Raw genomic sequence first — 17,648 nt, 5'->3', positions numbered from 1 at the left:
AGCCTCCCGGGACATGGAGAAAACAGATGATGTAGTAGCCGAGCACCTGTTGAGCATTAGAAAATGGGGGCATTGGGAGATACAAGGACAGACGAAGGGAGGAATTCTGAAGAGGTCACGGTATGGAGAAACAGACCTCAAACATCCGGAAGAGGCTGGAGTCTGCGAGACCTTCTGTCCCTTTGAGGCGATGGTGTAGCCCAGATAGGGGATGGTCGCGGGGTCGGTGGGTGGCGAGGCGAATGTTGTCGTTCCAGAAGACCCAGCTTCACCAAAATATCTTTGCCTTCGGATATCGTAGAGGCTATGTAGGTAGAACCGTTATGAGGCACAATCAGTTTGAACGGGAAACCCCAGCGGTACCGTATGTGGGCAGACTGCAAGGAGGAGGTAATCTCCTTCATCTTCCTTCGCTTCTCTAGTGTTGCCGGTGAAATATCCGGGTAGATCTGGACAGAAGCTCCGTCCAGTTGGATCCGAGGCATGTTTCGTGAGGCACGAAGGATTTCCTCCTTTATAAGGTAGTCCTTGAGACACATTACTATATCTCTGGGCGGCTTATCGGGAGGAGGTTTGGGTCTCAGAGCGCGATGTAGACGATCGCATGTAAAGGCTTCGGTAGACTGGTTCGGAAGTAGAAGTTGAAACAGACGAACGATCGTGGCCGGGAGGTCGGTCACCGACTCGGGGATACCTCGCACACGAACGTTATTCCTCCTGTTGCGGTTGTCAAGGTCCTCTAAGTGGTATTGAAGTTGAACGACCGTGTCACCGAGCAGCTCATGATCCCTTCGTAAGTCCGAATAGGCAAGGTGCAGTTCGTCGTGCTTAACTTCCAGGAGGTCTGTCCTATTGCCCAGGGCCGCCATTTCCTGAGAAATCAAGCTCGTGGATTTATGCAGCTCCGCTTGGAATTTCTTCGCCAGCCTATCGTACATAGAGGACAGGCTGTCCTCCAAATCCGCTTTAGTGAGAGCGTCACCCATGCCGTGGAGCGGGCCCGCTGGACGCGAGGCTGCATCGGCCTTGGGGGAATGGGTGCCATCTTGGGACATGTCTGGTCCGTCCGAGGTCCGTAGAAGGTAGGCCGTAAGAGAGCGTTGAGCGGTCTTCCGCTTGCTTTTCTTAGATGTCGGCATGCACAAGTGGTCCCGCAGGCGATTCCCGTTATTTGTGGACCAAAAGTCGGGCCCAATCGTCCTGGGGAGTGATAGAACTTCTCCGTAGCCCCGGGAGCTCAGAGACCTAGCTGCTGCCTCGTTTCCCGCCGCGCATGCGCCCCCCGGGAGATGGGAATTTTAATGTGCCCAGATATCAATAGTTACTCAATAAATAGTCCATAGAAAATCAAAACTTTTTTGTACAACACCTTAAAAACAATATATTTTTTTATTTTAATTTTTTTACCTGTGTATATCTATTGATTTTCTATATTGACTTTTTATTTGTATTACTTATCAGCTACTAGCTTTGAAAATATAATATTTGTAAAGTGGATCCTGAAAAAGCCCTTATCTTGGGTGAAACACATCGATCCAGATCCATACACTTCCTGGGATTTATCCCTATGTGGAACTTGTGTATTGTATGTTAAAATGCTAAAATATAATGTGCTTTATAGAGGATTTGTACCTCTATTGTTTTTAAGGTTTTGTACAAAAAAAACGATTGATTTTATATGGACTACTTTTTGAGTAACTATTAATATCTGGGCACGTTAAAATCCCTAACTTCCATGAACCCCCTTTTTATAGGAGATTCATGGAAAACATTCTTTATTCCCGGGTTTAATTTAACTTTAACCACTTTAGCTCTGGATGGTTTTACCCCCTTAATGACCAGGGCATTTTTTTTACTGTTCAGTACTGTGCTACTTCAACTGGCAATGCAAAACTGTATGTAAATGAAATTTATATAATTTTGTTCACATAGATAGAGCTTTCTTTTGGTGGTATTTAATTACATAGTAGATAGTGCATACATAGTTAGTCAGTTTGAAAAAAGACAGAAGTCCATCTAGTTAAAACAATAAAATAAAAATACAATCCTACATACACAATCATATACCCACGGTTGATCCAGAGGAAGACAAAAAACCCCAGCAAAGCATAATCCAATTTTGCTTACAGCAGGGGAAAAATCCTTCCTAATCCCCTGAGAGGCAATCGGATAGTCCCTGGATCAACTTTACCTATAAATAAATACCTTATGTATTTGTACATGTTGATCATATCACCCTCAATCAAGAGAGAATACATTCAGTTTCTCTAATCTTTCCTCATAGCTGAGCTCCTCCATGCCTTTTATCAGTTTGGTTGCCCTTCTCTGCACTTTCTTCAGATCCCTGATATCCTTTTTGAGAACAGACGAGGTCATACTAATGATTTGTACAGGGGCAAAATGATATCTCTCTTTCTGGAGTCCATACCTCTCTTAATAAAGGAAAGGACTTTGCTCACTTTGGAAACCACAGCTTGGCATTGCATGCTATTATTAAGCGTATGATCTACCAGAACACCCAGATCCTTCTCCGCCATTGATTCCCCCAGTTTTACCCCCCTAGTATCTATGATGCCTGCATATTCTTAGCCTCAAGTGCATAACTTTACATTTATCAACATTACCTCATTTGCCACATAGTTTCCCAACTAAACAGCGCATTGAGGTCATCTTGTAAGTTGGGTACATCTTGTAGGGACATTTTTTCCACTGCATAACTTGGTGTTATCTGCAAAAGACTGTGTATCAAATGTAGGAACGACAACATTAATAATGAAGGTATACTGGACAGCCACTCAAATATCTAGTGAATATTTAAAATAAACAGACACACCAAGAGCAGTTTTGATAAAGCAAAACTTTACTGGACATCAAAATACATAAAGTTTCTTACACAAAATTGTTACCATAAACCAGTGATGGCAAACCTTGGCACCCCAGATGTTTTGGAACTACATTTCCCATGATGCGCATGCACTCTGCAGTGTAGTGAGCAGCATGAGAAATGTAGTTCCAAAACATCTGGGGTGCCAAGGTTCGCCATCACTGCCATAAACAATACACCAAATAACAGAACTTAAATATATACCCCTATTCCCAATATCCGAAAGAAAAGTCAAATATTTAAAGGGGTTGTAAAGGCAGAAGGTTTTTAATCTTAATGCATTCTATGCATTAGGATAAAAACAACTTTTTGTGTGTAGCGGGCACCCCAGAACCCCCCTAATTACTTACCTGAGCCCCTTCTCTCTCTAGGGATGTCCATGAGTCTCTAAGCCATCCGGGACACTCCTCCTGATTGGCTGAGACACAGCAGTGGTGCCATTGACTCCTGCAGCTATCAAAGTCAGTCAGCTAATTAGGGGAGAGAGGGGGTGGGTCCGGGATCCGTGTCTGAATGGACACACTGAGCTCTGACTCGGCTCGGGTACCCCTATAGAAAGATGTTGGCTGAGGGGGCACTTGATGGAGGGGCCAGGAACAGCAAAGAGGGACCCAAGAAGAGGAGGATCCGGGCTGCTCTGTGCAAAACCAATTGCACAGAGAAGGTAAGTATAACATGTTTGTTATGTAAAAAAATATAAAAAAATAGACTTTACAAACATTTTAACTCTGGCAACAGCTTACACTGGAAAAGATCAATAAGGAGTTTTTGCTGCATGCTTTTCTTCCACAGCTCCAAAATTAACCTTCCTTCCCCCATGCTAAATATTCTATTATAGTCCTGTATACCAGAGACCACCCACAGGATGTAAACATTCCTCTTGACCCCTCACAGGTCATTTTGTGAGTGAAATCAGCAAAATATAGTTGCACCTCCCCCCAAAACCACATGGTCAATTGAATATGCAGGTGCCATTTTTAAACACACAACATCAAGGCTATGCTCACTACACAACCTGTGGGTGAGAGAGATTATTACACATATATGGGGACATTTGTCATGAATCTGTTAAAAATATCCACAACTGATACAGACTGAAATTATACTTTTATTTCCAGAGCCAATAAAGATATTATAAAGAAAGGGTCCCAACACTGAACCTTGGGGTACACCACTAATAAGCTTAGACCATTGAGAGTATGAATCGTTTACTACTCTCTGAATTCTGTCTTTTACCCAGTTTTCTATCCATTTACAAACTGATATTTCCAAATCTGTAGACTTTACCTTACACATTAGCTGCATGTTGTCAAACACTTTTGCAAAATCCAAGTTTACCATAACCACAGCCATCAATTTGTCAAAAGTTTTACTTACCTCCTCATAAAAAGAAATCATTTTTGTTTGAAAACTTCTGTCTTTCATGAATCCATGCTGTCTGTTGCTTAAAATATTTTTTTCGAGCAAGAACTCTCTCCAATACCTTCCCGACTATAGAAGTTAAACTAACAGGTCTATAGTTATTTGGTAAAGACGTTGATCCCTTTTAAAAAACAGGCACCACATCCCTACACTAATCCAGTGGTACTATCCCAGTCCTTAACGAGTCCCTAAAATTTAGAAACAATGGCTTTAAAATGACAAAGCTCACTTTTTTTAGGATTTGTGGGTGGATGCCATCTGGCCCAGGTGCTTTACCACCTTTATTTGTTCTAAATATTTCTGGACCATATCACGTTTGAGCCATTGTGGACAATTCGGAGCTGTGTCAATACCATCCCCATTATGGACTTGAGCTCCCCCATGCTCCTTTGTATACACAGAACTTAAGAAAGTATTTAATAAATTTGCCTTCTCTTTGTCCCCAGTCACCCATGCTAGATTATTTTGTAAAGACCCTACATGCGCAGACCTGACCTTTTTATTATTAATATATTTGAAGATTTTTTTGGGGGTTTGTCCTACTATCTTTTGCAATCTGTCGTTTGTTTTGTATTTTTGCGTCCTTGATTTCCTTTTTGCATATTCTGTTATATTCTTTCTGACATGTAAATGATGATAGTGTTCCTTAATTGTTATATTTTTTTAAAACTCTTTTCATATTATTTATAGCTTTTTAAACCTTTTTTAACCTTTAAAACTTATTGCCCATGGGAATATACTTTGCATACAGCCTTTTTAAAGAACACTCATTTCTGTTCTGTGTTCATTAACCACTTTCAGACCGGACCAATTTGCTGGTCAAAGACCAGACCACTTTTTGCGATTCGGCACTGCGTCGCTTTAACTGACAATTGCGCGGTCGTGCGATGTGGCTCCCAAACAAAATTGACGTCCTTTTTTTCCCACAAATAGAGCTTTCTTTTGGTGGTATTTGATCACCCCTGCGGTTTTTATTTTTTGCGCTATAAACAAAAATAGAGCGACAATTTTGAAAAAAACGCATTATTTTTTACTTTTTGTTATAATAAATATCCCCCAAAAATATATAAAAAAACATTTTTTTCCCTCAGTTTAGGCCGATACGTATTCTTCTACATATTTTTGGTTAAAAAAATCGCAATAAGCGATTATTGATTGGTTTGCGCAAAAGTTATAGTGTTTACAAAATAGGGATAGTTTTATAGCATTTTTATTAATAATTTTTTATTATTTTTGTTTTTACTAGTAATGGCGGCGATCTGCGATTTTTATTGTGACTGCGACATTGTGGGGGACCCATCGGACATTTTTGACACATTTTTGGGACCATTGTCATTTATACAGTAATCACTGCTATATAAATGCAGTGATTCCTGTGTAAATGACACTGGCAGTGAAAGGGTTAACCAGTGGGTGGCAGTGTAGGGGTTACGTGTTCCTAGGGGTGTGTTACTAACTGTTGGGGGGTTGGGCTTTCATTTAGTGTACACTGATCTCTGCTCCAATCACATGGAGCAGAGATCAGCGTCACTAGTTGCTAGGCAGAATGGAAAAATTTTGTTTACACAGCATTTCCTCCATTCGGCCGCTCCGTGAGACGATCGCGGGGATGCCCGCGGCGATCGAGTCCGCGGGTCCCGCGACCGGACTCACGGGGGTCCCGACCAGCGCGAGAGCGCACCGCCGGTGGTGCGCTACCGACGGCAGGGCGGCATCGAATATTGGACGTACCTGTACGCCAATATGCCTGCCCGTGCCATTCTGTCGACGTACATCGTCGTGCGCTGGTCGGGAAGTGGTTAATGCCAATATTCCTTCCCAGTCGAATTCTCAGAGAGAAGCCCTCATCCTTAGAAAATTTGCTCTCTTAAAGTTAAGTGTTTTTTATATTTACTGTATGAGTTTGTTGCTTACAGCTAACATTAACCACTTGCTGCCCGCCCTATAGGCAATTGACGGTGGCAAAGTGGTTGCATAATCCTGATCGGACGTCATATGACGTGATCAGGATTATGAGCCGCTGCGCGCCCCCGGGGGCGCACATCGCGGTGATCGTTGTTGCGGGGTGTCAGTCTGACACCCGGCAACTACGATCTCGGTAAAGAGTCTCCGACAGAGACTCTTTACCACGTGATCAGCTGTGTCCAATCACGACTGATCACAGTGTAAATAGGAAGAGCCGGTGATCGGCTTTTCCTCACTCGTGTCTGTCAGACGCGAGTAGAGGAGAGCCGATCGGCTGCTCCTCTGACAGGGGGGGTCTGTGCTGATCGATTATCAGCACAGCCCCCCCGAGGATGCCCACACTGGACCACCAGGGATGCCACCAGACCACCAGGGATGCCCAGCAAAAGGTAATCCTCCCTAGACCACCAGGGATTCCAGTCAGTGCCACAATGGATGCCAATCAGTGCCCATAATGGTTGCCAATCAGTGCCCACAATGAGCATCACTGATTGGCATGCATTATTGTTTGGCACTGATTGGCATCCATTAGTACAGTATAACATAATACAATGCCACCTATGAGTGCCCACCTGTGCCGCCTATTGGTGCCCACCTGTGCCGCCTATCAGTGCCCACATGTGCTGCCTATCAGTGCCCACCTGTGCCGCCTATCAGTGCCCATCCGTGCCACCTATCAGTGCCCACCCATGCCCATCTGTGCCGCCTATCCATGCTCATCTGTGCCGCCTATCCATGCCCATCTGTGCCGCCCATCCATGCCAATCCGTGCCAGCTATCAGTGCCAATTTGTGCCACCTATCAGTGCCCATCCGTGTCGCCGATCAGTGCAACCCATCAGTGCAGCCTATCAGTGCCCATCAGTGCCACCTATCAGTGCCACATATCAGTGTCCATCAATGCCACCTCATCAGTGTCACTTCATTGGTGCCACATCATTGGTGCCCATCAGTGCCGCCTTATCGGTGCCCATCAGTGTAGCCCCATCAGTGCCCATCAGTGAAGGAGAAAACGTACTTATTTACAAAGTTTTGAAACTGAAACAAAAAAAAACATTTTTTTTCAACATTTTCGGTACTTTTTTATTTGTAGCGCAAAAAATAGAAACCGTAGAGCTGATCAAATACCACCAAAAGAAAGCTCTATTTGTGGGAAAAAAATGATAAAAATGTCATTTGGGTACAGTGTAGCATGACCGCGCAATTGTCATTCAAAGTGCGACAGCGCTGAAAGCTCAAAATTGGTCTGGGCAGGAAGGTGTTTAAGTGCTCGGTATTGAAGTGGTTAAATGAAATCATGTTATGGTCATGGCTACTCAGATGTTATTTTATATGAATATCGGTAATAAGCTCTGCGTGATTTGAGATTACCATTCCAGCAAAGCATCATTCCTAGTCGGGGCCTCAATAAACTGGACCATAAAATTGTCTTGTAATAGGGTTATACATTTTAGCTCTTTAACTGTTCCAGCAGTGCCATTACTCCAGTCATTTTCCGAGTAGTTAAAATCCCCCCGTTATCACTGTCCCCGCCCTCACAGCCCTTTCTATCTGTGCTGAGCTGAATCTCCACCTCCTTATTAACACTGGGGGATCTATAACAAACTACAATGATAACCTTTTGTAGTACGCAAACCCATGAACAGTTCCACCCATAATGTTTCAAATGAGCTACATCATGCCATACCAACCAACACCACTGGACATTGCTAATTGTTACTTCTTGGATGCTCTCACGACCATTCAGGATACAGTTTGGTGTAATTGGTAGTGTGACTCATGTTTATTAGGCATTTCGTATATTGTGATTTCTTTTAGCAATGTATGTCTATTTTAATGGAATTGTTGTAATAAAGTTGTTCATTTTTTATACTACGTGTATGCTGGTGCCCATAGAGTCCATTGTAATGTTTCAAAGTTAGTATTCCAGGAATATTAATAGCCCAGTCATTTGAAGAATGAAGCCAGGTTTCAACAATACCAATTAAATCATAGTTCTCCTCGTGCACCAGAGCTTCCAACTCACCTATTTTGCTTGGCAGACTTCTGGCATTGGTAAACAAACACTTTAACCCTAAGCCTATTTCTGACATTTGGTGTTTACAAGTTAAAATCCCTATTTTTTGCTAGAAAATTTCTTAGAACCCCACTTTGAATTTTTTTTAAGGTTACCAGGTTAGAGTTATAGAGGAGTTTTAGTACTAGAATTATTGCTCTTGCTCTGACGATCACAGTGATACCTCACATGTGTGATTTGGACACCGTTTACATATGCGTGCATGACTTTTCTTTGACAGTAATAGGTGGTGACAGGTGCTCTTTATGGAGGGATCGGGGGTCTAAAAGACCCCCAATCCCTCATTTGCACTTCAAAGTATTCAGATCGCTGAAAACAGTGATTCTGAATACTGTATATTTTTCAAATCCAGCTCCATTGACAGCTGAGTAAACAGGAAGTGATGTTGTGACTTCGCTTCCGTGTTTACATCAAGGAGACTGGAACAAAGCCATTTTCGGCTTCGTTCCACTCTGTCACTAGCAGCTGGAAGAGCCGGATCATCTTTTGGCTCTATGGTGCCACCAGGAGGCACGGGAAGAGCGGCGGGAGGCGGCGGGAGGGGGGACGTCCCCTCTCGTTCCTCCAGGATAACAGCCGAACAGCTTTTAGCCTCATCAGTTGTTATCTTTGGAAAGCCAATCAGCCACTCTAAAAACGGTACCAGGAGTACAAATAGTACCATTTCCAATGGTTGTTTGTAACGTGGGAACAATCATATCACTTACCATAGCCCTCCCCCCATCTTTCCCCATTCCACCACTGGGTTTTTTATTGTTTATTATATAAATTAAAAAATACTGAACATTTTAACCACTTGCCTACTGGGCACTTAAACCCCCCTCCTGCCCAGACCAATTTTCAGCTTTCAGTGCTCTCACACTTTGAATGACAATTACTCAGTCATGCAATACTGTACTGAAATGAATTTTTAGTCTTTTTTTTCCCACAAATAGAGCTTTCTTTTGGTGGCATTTGATCACCTCTAGGTTTTTAATTTTTTGCGCTATAAATGAAAAAAGACCGAAAATTTTGAAAAAAAAGCATTTTTCTTTGTTTCTGTGATAAAATTTTGCAAATTATTAATTTTTCTTCATACACTTTGGCCACAATTTATACTGCTACATATCTTTGGTAAAAATAACCCAAATTAGTGGATATTATTTGGTCTTTGTGAAAGTTATAGAGTCTACAACCTATGGCGCAAATCATACAAATCTGATGTACAGATGGCCTCATTTCTTGAGACAACAAGCCAGGAAAGTACAAATACCCCTCAAATTACCCCTTTTTTGAAAGACATTCCAAGGTATTTAGCAAGATGCATGGTGAACTTTTTGATGTAATTTTTTTCCCTCAATTCTTTGCAAAATGAAGATTTATTTTTATTTTGTCAGTGAAATTGGTTATTTCTTTTACTTGGCATGTGTATACCACAAATGATGCCCCAAAATAAATTTTGCTACTCCTCCTGAGTATTATGATACCACATGTGTGGGACTTTTCCACAGCCTGGCCACTTAGAGAGGCCCAACATGCAGCGAGCACCATCAGGTGATCTAGGAGCATAAATTAGACATCTAATTGTTGACTACCTATTACACTTTTGAAGGCCCTGGAGCACCAGGACAATGACATGTGACACTGATGTGGCACTGATGACAGATGACACTGATATGTGGCACTGATGACACGTGACACTGATGACAGATGGCACTAATATGTGGCACTGATGACAGATGGTACTAATATGTGGCACCGATGACACGTGACACTGATGACAGATGGCAGTGATACCTGGTGTTGATGACACGCGACACTGATAACAGACGACACCCGACACTGATACATGGCACTGATGACAGATGGCACTAATATGTGGCACTGATGACAGATGGCACTAATATGGCACTGATGACAGATGGCACTATGTGGCACTGATGACACGTGGCACTGATGACAGATGGCACTTATACATGGCACTGATGACAGATGGCACTTATACGTGGCACTTTTTTTTTACTCACGGCTGCAGCCGTTCATCTCTGTCTGTGTGAGGAGGGAGAGCCGGTGTAGTGTCATATTTTGCTGCCTATCACAGGATGCTGCGGAAGTGACGTTGCCATCAGAAATTGCATACTGCGCATGCGCGATGCGTTACAAACACCCGCGCCGTGCGTTCCACGGGGATAAGGGGTGAAGCTCAGGGATAAGGATGAGGACACTGAACATTGAAGCACAGGGATAAGGAGGAGGACACTGAACATTGAAGCAGGGGGATAGGGATGATGACACTGAACATTGAAGCTCGGGGATAAGGATGAGGACACTGAACATTGAAGCTCGGGGATAAGGATGAGGACACTGAACATTGAAGCATGGGGATAGGGATGAGGACACTGAACATTGAAGCACAGGGATAAGGATGAGGACACTGAACATTGAAGCTCGGGGATAAGCATGAGGACACTGAACATTGAAGCACAGGGATAAGGATGAGGAGACTGAACATTGAAGCAGGGGGATAAGGATGAGGACACTGAACATTGAAGCTCGGGGATAAGGATGAGGAGACTGAACATTGAAGCAGGGGGATAAGGATGAGGACACTGAACATTGAAGCCCGGGGATAAGGATGAGGACACTGAACATTGAAGCTCGGGGATAAGGATGAGGACACTGAACATTGAAGCCCAGGGATAAGGATGAGGACACTGAACATTGAAGCCCGGGGATAAGGATGAGGAAACTGAACATTGAAGCACGGGGATAAGGATGAGGACACTGAACATTGAAGCAGGGGGATAAGGATGAGGACACTGAACATTGAAGCACGGGGATAAGGATGAGGACACTGAACATTGAAGCATGGGGATAAGGATGAGGACACTGAACATTGAAGCTTGGGGATAAGGATGAGGACACTGAACATTGAAGCAGGGGGATAAGGATGAGGACACTGAACATTGAAGCCCGGGGATAAGGATGAGGACACTGAACATTGAAGCACAGGGATAGGGATGAGGAGACTGAACACTGAAGCACGGGGATAAGGATGAGGACACTGAACATTGAAGGATAGGGATGAGGAGACTGAACATTGAACCACGGGGATAAGGATGAGGACACTGAACATTGAGGACACTGAACATTGAAGCATGTAGCTCAGGATAGGCACTACAAGTCCCAGCAATGCAGAACCTAACACGGCACGTAGCTCAGCATGGTTGGTAAAAAATGATACCAGGTAACAAGGGAAGTATTAGTGTTGTAACGCATGGCCCAGTGTTTGTGTTGTGTGTAAGGTCACTTCCGTAACATTATGTGATGGTTTCGCTGAACTGTATTGCCGAAACTATGTTGGAACGCACGGCGCGAGTGTTTGGAACGCATCGCGCATGCGCAGTACGCAATTTCTGGCGGCAACGTCACTTCCGCAGCATCCTGTGATAGGCAGCAAAATATGACACTACACCGGCAATGAGAGATGATCTCATATGTTTACATATGAGATCATCTCTCATTAGACATGCAGATCGCGCTGTGAACGGCCGCTGTGAATGGCCATTTACAGTGATCTGTGACTGGCTGTGTCACGGCTGTGACACGGCCAGCACAGAACTTTCCTGATGCACGCTCGTGGGAGCGCGCATTGCGGAAGTAAACAGGACATCCAGGGACTCCCTCCCAGCAGTTAGCGTCTGCGCTGTAGTCCTCTTTTGGCTATAGTGTGGGCGTGAAGTGGTTAAAGAAAAAAGAAAACAATATTTTCTACTTTTTTATAGAACATATCCAATAAAAAAGAAATAAATGTAGGCCAAAATGTATTCTGCTACATGTCTTTAGTAATAAAAAAATCCCAAAAAGTGTATATTCTTTGGTTTGTGTAAAAGCTACAAACTGTGGTATATATACTGGAATTTATGCAGCTATAGATGCTATACTGCAAAGATAATGATCAGCAACTTATAGTGTGACTGTGATAGGGTGGTGAGCAATCTGGTGCTAACAGACACTGGCTGTGAAGGTCACTAACTGACACTGGTGTCACTAATGACAATAATACAGTGATCAGTGATAATACTGTACACTGACACTGTACTAATGACACTGGCTGGAAAGGGGTTAACATCAAGGGGCAATAAAGGTGTTAACTGTGTGCCTAACACGTGTCAAGTGTGTAATGTGTGCTGTTTTTACTTACTAATCTGGCTGTTTTTCCCCAGTTCTTTGTGTTTGTTAACACATAACTCTGTGTATTTTTGGAAACAGGTGATCAGCAGGTTTCAGCCAAAATCATTAGCTGAAATCTGCTGCCAAACTTGTGCTGTGTCCAATTACAGCACAGGTCAGCTGGGGGCAAACAGGGGGAAAGCACATTTATGGCCCATACCCCCAAGCAAGACAGCAACATAAATGTTTGTTGTCGAGCCAGCACCTGCCACCCACTTGCAGTATATTTACTGAGAGTGGTCGGCAGGAGGTTAATTCATTTGGTTCAAACAAACTATTTCCTTCACTTATACTTTCATAAGCTGTCAGAGCTATATAAGCTGTACATAGCATCAGTACTGTGTTCCCATCCCACTTCCACAGCAAAAAAGAGTCCTGCTGAGCACTCTTATGCCGCGTACACATGAGCGGAATGTCGGACAGAAAAAGTCTGACGGAAGCTTTTCATCATATATTCCGATCGTGTGTATGCCTCATCGGAGAGTTTTTTTTTTTTTTTGAAAATTCTGACGGACCTAGAAATGGAACATTTTCTAAATATTTCCGACGGAACCAATTCCTATTGAGAAAACCGCTCATCTGTATGCTGTTCCGACGGAACAAAAACGACGCATCATCTGAAGCAAGTAAGAGACAGAAAGGCTCAGTGTGGTAAAATTATCTTCGTATTGGAGCTAGAACATTCCTCACGCTGCTAATTCTGTGATCTTTTAATGAAGCACATTCTTTTCTTCTTTATAACGCTAGAAGGATGAACTTGTTTTGCTGCTCATATTCACTCAGTGTTCTCTCAAACTTATTTCTTCAATATTAATCCTGATCTCGTGAATAATATTCTATTTTTTAAAAGCCCGATCTCCATAATAATGTTTACAATTATTTTTTATAGTCATCTTTTAGACCCCTTTCACACCATACCTCTGATAGCGTGGGCGGTAAAACGCCGCTATTTTTAGCGGCGTTTTACCGCTGGACTTGCGGCGGATTTGCGGCGCATTTTGGCCGCTAGCGGGACGCATTTACCCCCGCTAGCAGCCGCGAAAGGGTTTAAACCGCTGGCAATACGCCGCAATAGCGGCGTTTTGCCGGCGGTATTACAGCGTTGCCCCATTGATTTCAATGTGGAGCAGCGGTGGAGGAGCGGTAAACACACCGCTCCTTCACCGCTCCAAAGAAGCTGCTGGCAGGACTTTTTTCTGACGTCCTGCCAGCTCACCGCTGTAGTGTGAAAGCCCTCGGGGAGGGGTGGGGGGGTGATTATGAATAAGGAAAGTAAGGGTTTCTATTTTGAAAGGTTGCTACATGGCTATTTAATATATTAAGGATAAGAATAAAGGTAAATTGTGGATTAAAAATATATTAAAAAACACAAAAGAATATATGCAGATGATGGTTGGCAGTCTTGGTAAATTTCACGCGGGTCAGATAATGAACGGGCGGATAAACCGAGGCGAGCATACCTCAGCGATGGAAATCAGTATAATAGACTCGCTGCCTACTGATGCATAAACAAAGAAAAAAAAAAAAAAGTGAAGGCAAATATGCATGTAGGCCAAAAAAAGGAGCATTAAAAGCTTCCAGGGGACATTCACAGCATATTCCAATCATGGTAATTAGGGAATGATGAAATAAATACAATACATTAGCAAACATTAAATACATTTAATGTGATGTTAAAAGAGAAAACTTACTTTAATATAGTCCTTCTGCAGTACTTGGATGATGGCAGAACAGGTCTCTGGAAAAATGATCCCCAGAGCCTGGGGGGAGATGCCTGTTGAGAGCTTGAGGTCCTGCAGGCTTCTCCCAGTCGCAACGTGGTACCGCAACGTGGCGACTACCCTCTGCTCGGGAGTGATGGCTTGCCGCATGCAGGTATCCTGCCTGCTGATATAAGGAGTAAGCAAAGCCAACAGATGGTGAAAAACATCGTCCATCATCCTGAGATAATTCCTGAAATCATCAGGATTATTCTCCTGGATCTCACAAAGAAAAGGCATGTGCGAGAATTGATCACGCTGGAGTAACCAATTCTTGGTCCATGAACTCCTCCTCGCCCTGTTCATGGACTGGGTTTGGGTCAAAGTATAAACCCCAACACCAAGCCCCCACACAGCACGAACAGTATGACGAGTACATACCCCCACCATGGTTTCAAAACAGTCGGCTGGTCAGAACGAACTTAACCGAATGCACTGAAGAACAGCAAGGGCTATGAAGAGCGAACTGAAAATCAGTAACGAGCGCACAAAAATGAACTGAAAATCATATTCAAACTGACTGCACGCACTGAAAAAAAGATAGAAACCCACAGGCACAAACTGAACAGCAGTAAAATGATCTGAGCAGGAGTCTGAAAAGCGCAAATAGTTTCTAACCAAACTTCTACTAACACCAAATTAGCAAAAAGGGGCCCAAAGGGTGGCGCAATGTGTCTTGAACTTCCTTTTTCTAGTTCTGCTGTACGTGCTGTACGTCACCGCGCATTGTGATCGTATGTACGCAAAACAGTTTCAGCGGAATACTGTCAGAACTCTGTAGGAAAGACCGTCAGAGTTTATTTAGATGGGAAAAATCTTTGTGTGTACAGGGCATTAGCCATTCACAGAAATTTTATTTTTATTTTATAAAAGAATACAAGGCTCCCTCTGACTATCTAAGGTGTAGAGAAAGTCTTGTGTTCATTTATAAAATATAAAACACTTCCTCTAATGAAAGAACAATGCTTAGCCAGACTAGATTTTGTAAGGAAGGGAAGTCCCCATATTTCTGCCAGAACACAGGGCTGTAAACTGTATGTAACTGATGCTACACAAAATGTATACAGTGGTAACAGCTGATACATGTGTTAGTGGAAGAAATAGTTCATTTGGACCAGCTTGGTCCAAACAAACTATATGAAGTAAATGAAATCTGGAGCTCACCTTTAATTGACACAAATGTGCAGATCAAAGAAAATTCCTTGTATTGTTACAGTGCATTCATAAACAAAGCCTAAAAAACAGGCTTTGTTTTAATATAAGAGCGCGATTGGTGTTTCTGCACCACAAATCAGGACTCAGCTGTCAAAATGACAGCTGATCCAGGCAATTTCGGATAACTCTGGAGCCACAGCAGGAAAGGTAGGCCAAGCCATACAACTAACATCCAAAGTTAGGAACTGGCTATTGAATACGTAATGGTATTCATTTGTGTATTTTATATCTGCATGGAGTTTAATTGTAACCAAGGGAAAAACTATCATGTAAAAGGATAACTTAAACCATAAATAATGTAAATGTAGAAAGTTGAGTGATACATTGATTTAAATGGTAACATTCTGACAATTATTGGTCTGTTTAAAAAAAGAAAAAAAAGAAAAACAAAAGATATCGGACAAAGAAACATGTTGATTGACACAAAGCACATTATTCTGAAGAATTCCTTATAAAAACACATTTCAAAATATTTCTGCTCTTTGAAATAACAAATAAAGCAGCAACTATTAGCATCATGTTTGTCTCAGATATTAAGGCTTGTTAAAAGTTAGTAATAATCTATCTTAAAACACAAGTGCTTTGGAATACATTGTGATCTTTAACCTGGTATCAACTACAAGCTGATTTAGTTCACTGAATATATCAATGTTTTCTGAGCTGTAAATGAGATGGATAAAGTAGCATCGGAACCTGTATGTTTACAGATACAATTTATTAGACATTTAACTGCTGCCCACCAGTGGCTCCTTTTAGGGAATACACAATGAAAATCAAAAGTTAGGTTAAGTTAAAAACTAACAAGGAATAGCAATACAAAGATTTCAGGATAACTTTTCCCTATCCTTTATTATGTTAATGTAGTATCATATTTGACATATTCTTTTTTAATGTATAAAACATGTCTGAGTTGTTGAAGTATCCCACTGTGTTTCCAGGCATTTTAACATCAGATAAATAGTTTTCTTTCTGTTCTGTGAGACTGAATGAGCTGTGAGAATAACTTCACAATTATTTATGTACCGCTGGTCAGATCAGGCAATTTCTTTATGTATGAATGAATGCAGGATATATGCTTTTCACAAACATTTGCAAAATATATACATTTTTCTATATAGAAAATATTAGGACTTTCTATTTTTATATGCCAAATCACACTAAAAAGATTTTTTTTATTAGATAATAATACATATATTGTTAAATATATATATATCCAGGGGACATGTATCAATGCAAAAAAAAAAGTTTTTTAAAACAATTGTTTTTTAGGAACAGTGATTTTAATAATGCTTAAAGTGAAACAATAAAAATGAAACACTCCTTTAAATATCATGCCTGTGGGGTCCCCTTAATCTGCCTGTAAAGTGGTACATTTGTGTGATGTGTAGAACAGTGCTGCAGCAAAATGAAATTTCTAAAGAAAAAAATTAAATTTAACCACTTGCTGACCAACTGCCGTTGTAATACGGTGGCAGGTCAGCTCTCCTGCGTGAATCTCCATGGCTGTATGGAGGCTCGTGCAGGCACAGTTGCAGGTGGGTGTGCTGTTGGGGGAGCATGCCCTTGGGTCAGGTGGACTCGATGTCCACCCTCCACACGTGATCGCCTAGTACAGAGGCAGAACAGGCATCTGCCCACGTAAACAAGTGGACAGGGAACATGACAGAGATCTACTGTTCCCAGTCATCAAGATCTCGGTCATGTCCCTAGCAGCCCAATCCCCCCTACAGATAAAACACATCTAGGGAACACACATATCGCCTTGATCGCCCCCCAGTGTTAACCCCTTCCCTGCCAGTATAATTTTTACATTGATCAGTGCATGTTTTTTAGCACTGATCAATGTAATAATGTCACAGAGACCCCCAAAAATATAATTTGAAATCAGATTTGTAATGCAATGTCGCGGTCCTGCTAAAAATCACAGATCGCGGCCATTACTAGTAAAAACAATAACAATTAAATAAAAGTCCCTAAATCTATCCCACAGTTGGTAGAAGTTATAACTTTTGCATAAACCAATCAATATACGGCTATTGCGATATTTTTTTACCAAAAATATGCAGAAGAATCTAAATCAGCCTAAATTGATGAATAAATGTGTTTTATATATA

Source organism: Lithobates pipiens, unplaced genomic scaffold (genome assembly GCF_037356315.1).
Source record: "Lithobates pipiens isolate NorthernLeopardFrog02 unplaced genomic scaffold, aLitPip1_a1.2 Scaffold_19, whole genome shotgun sequence".
NCBI lineage: Eukaryota > Metazoa > Chordata > Amphibia > Anura > Ranidae > Lithobates > Lithobates pipiens.
This window is presented reverse-complemented; position numbering follows the sequence as displayed.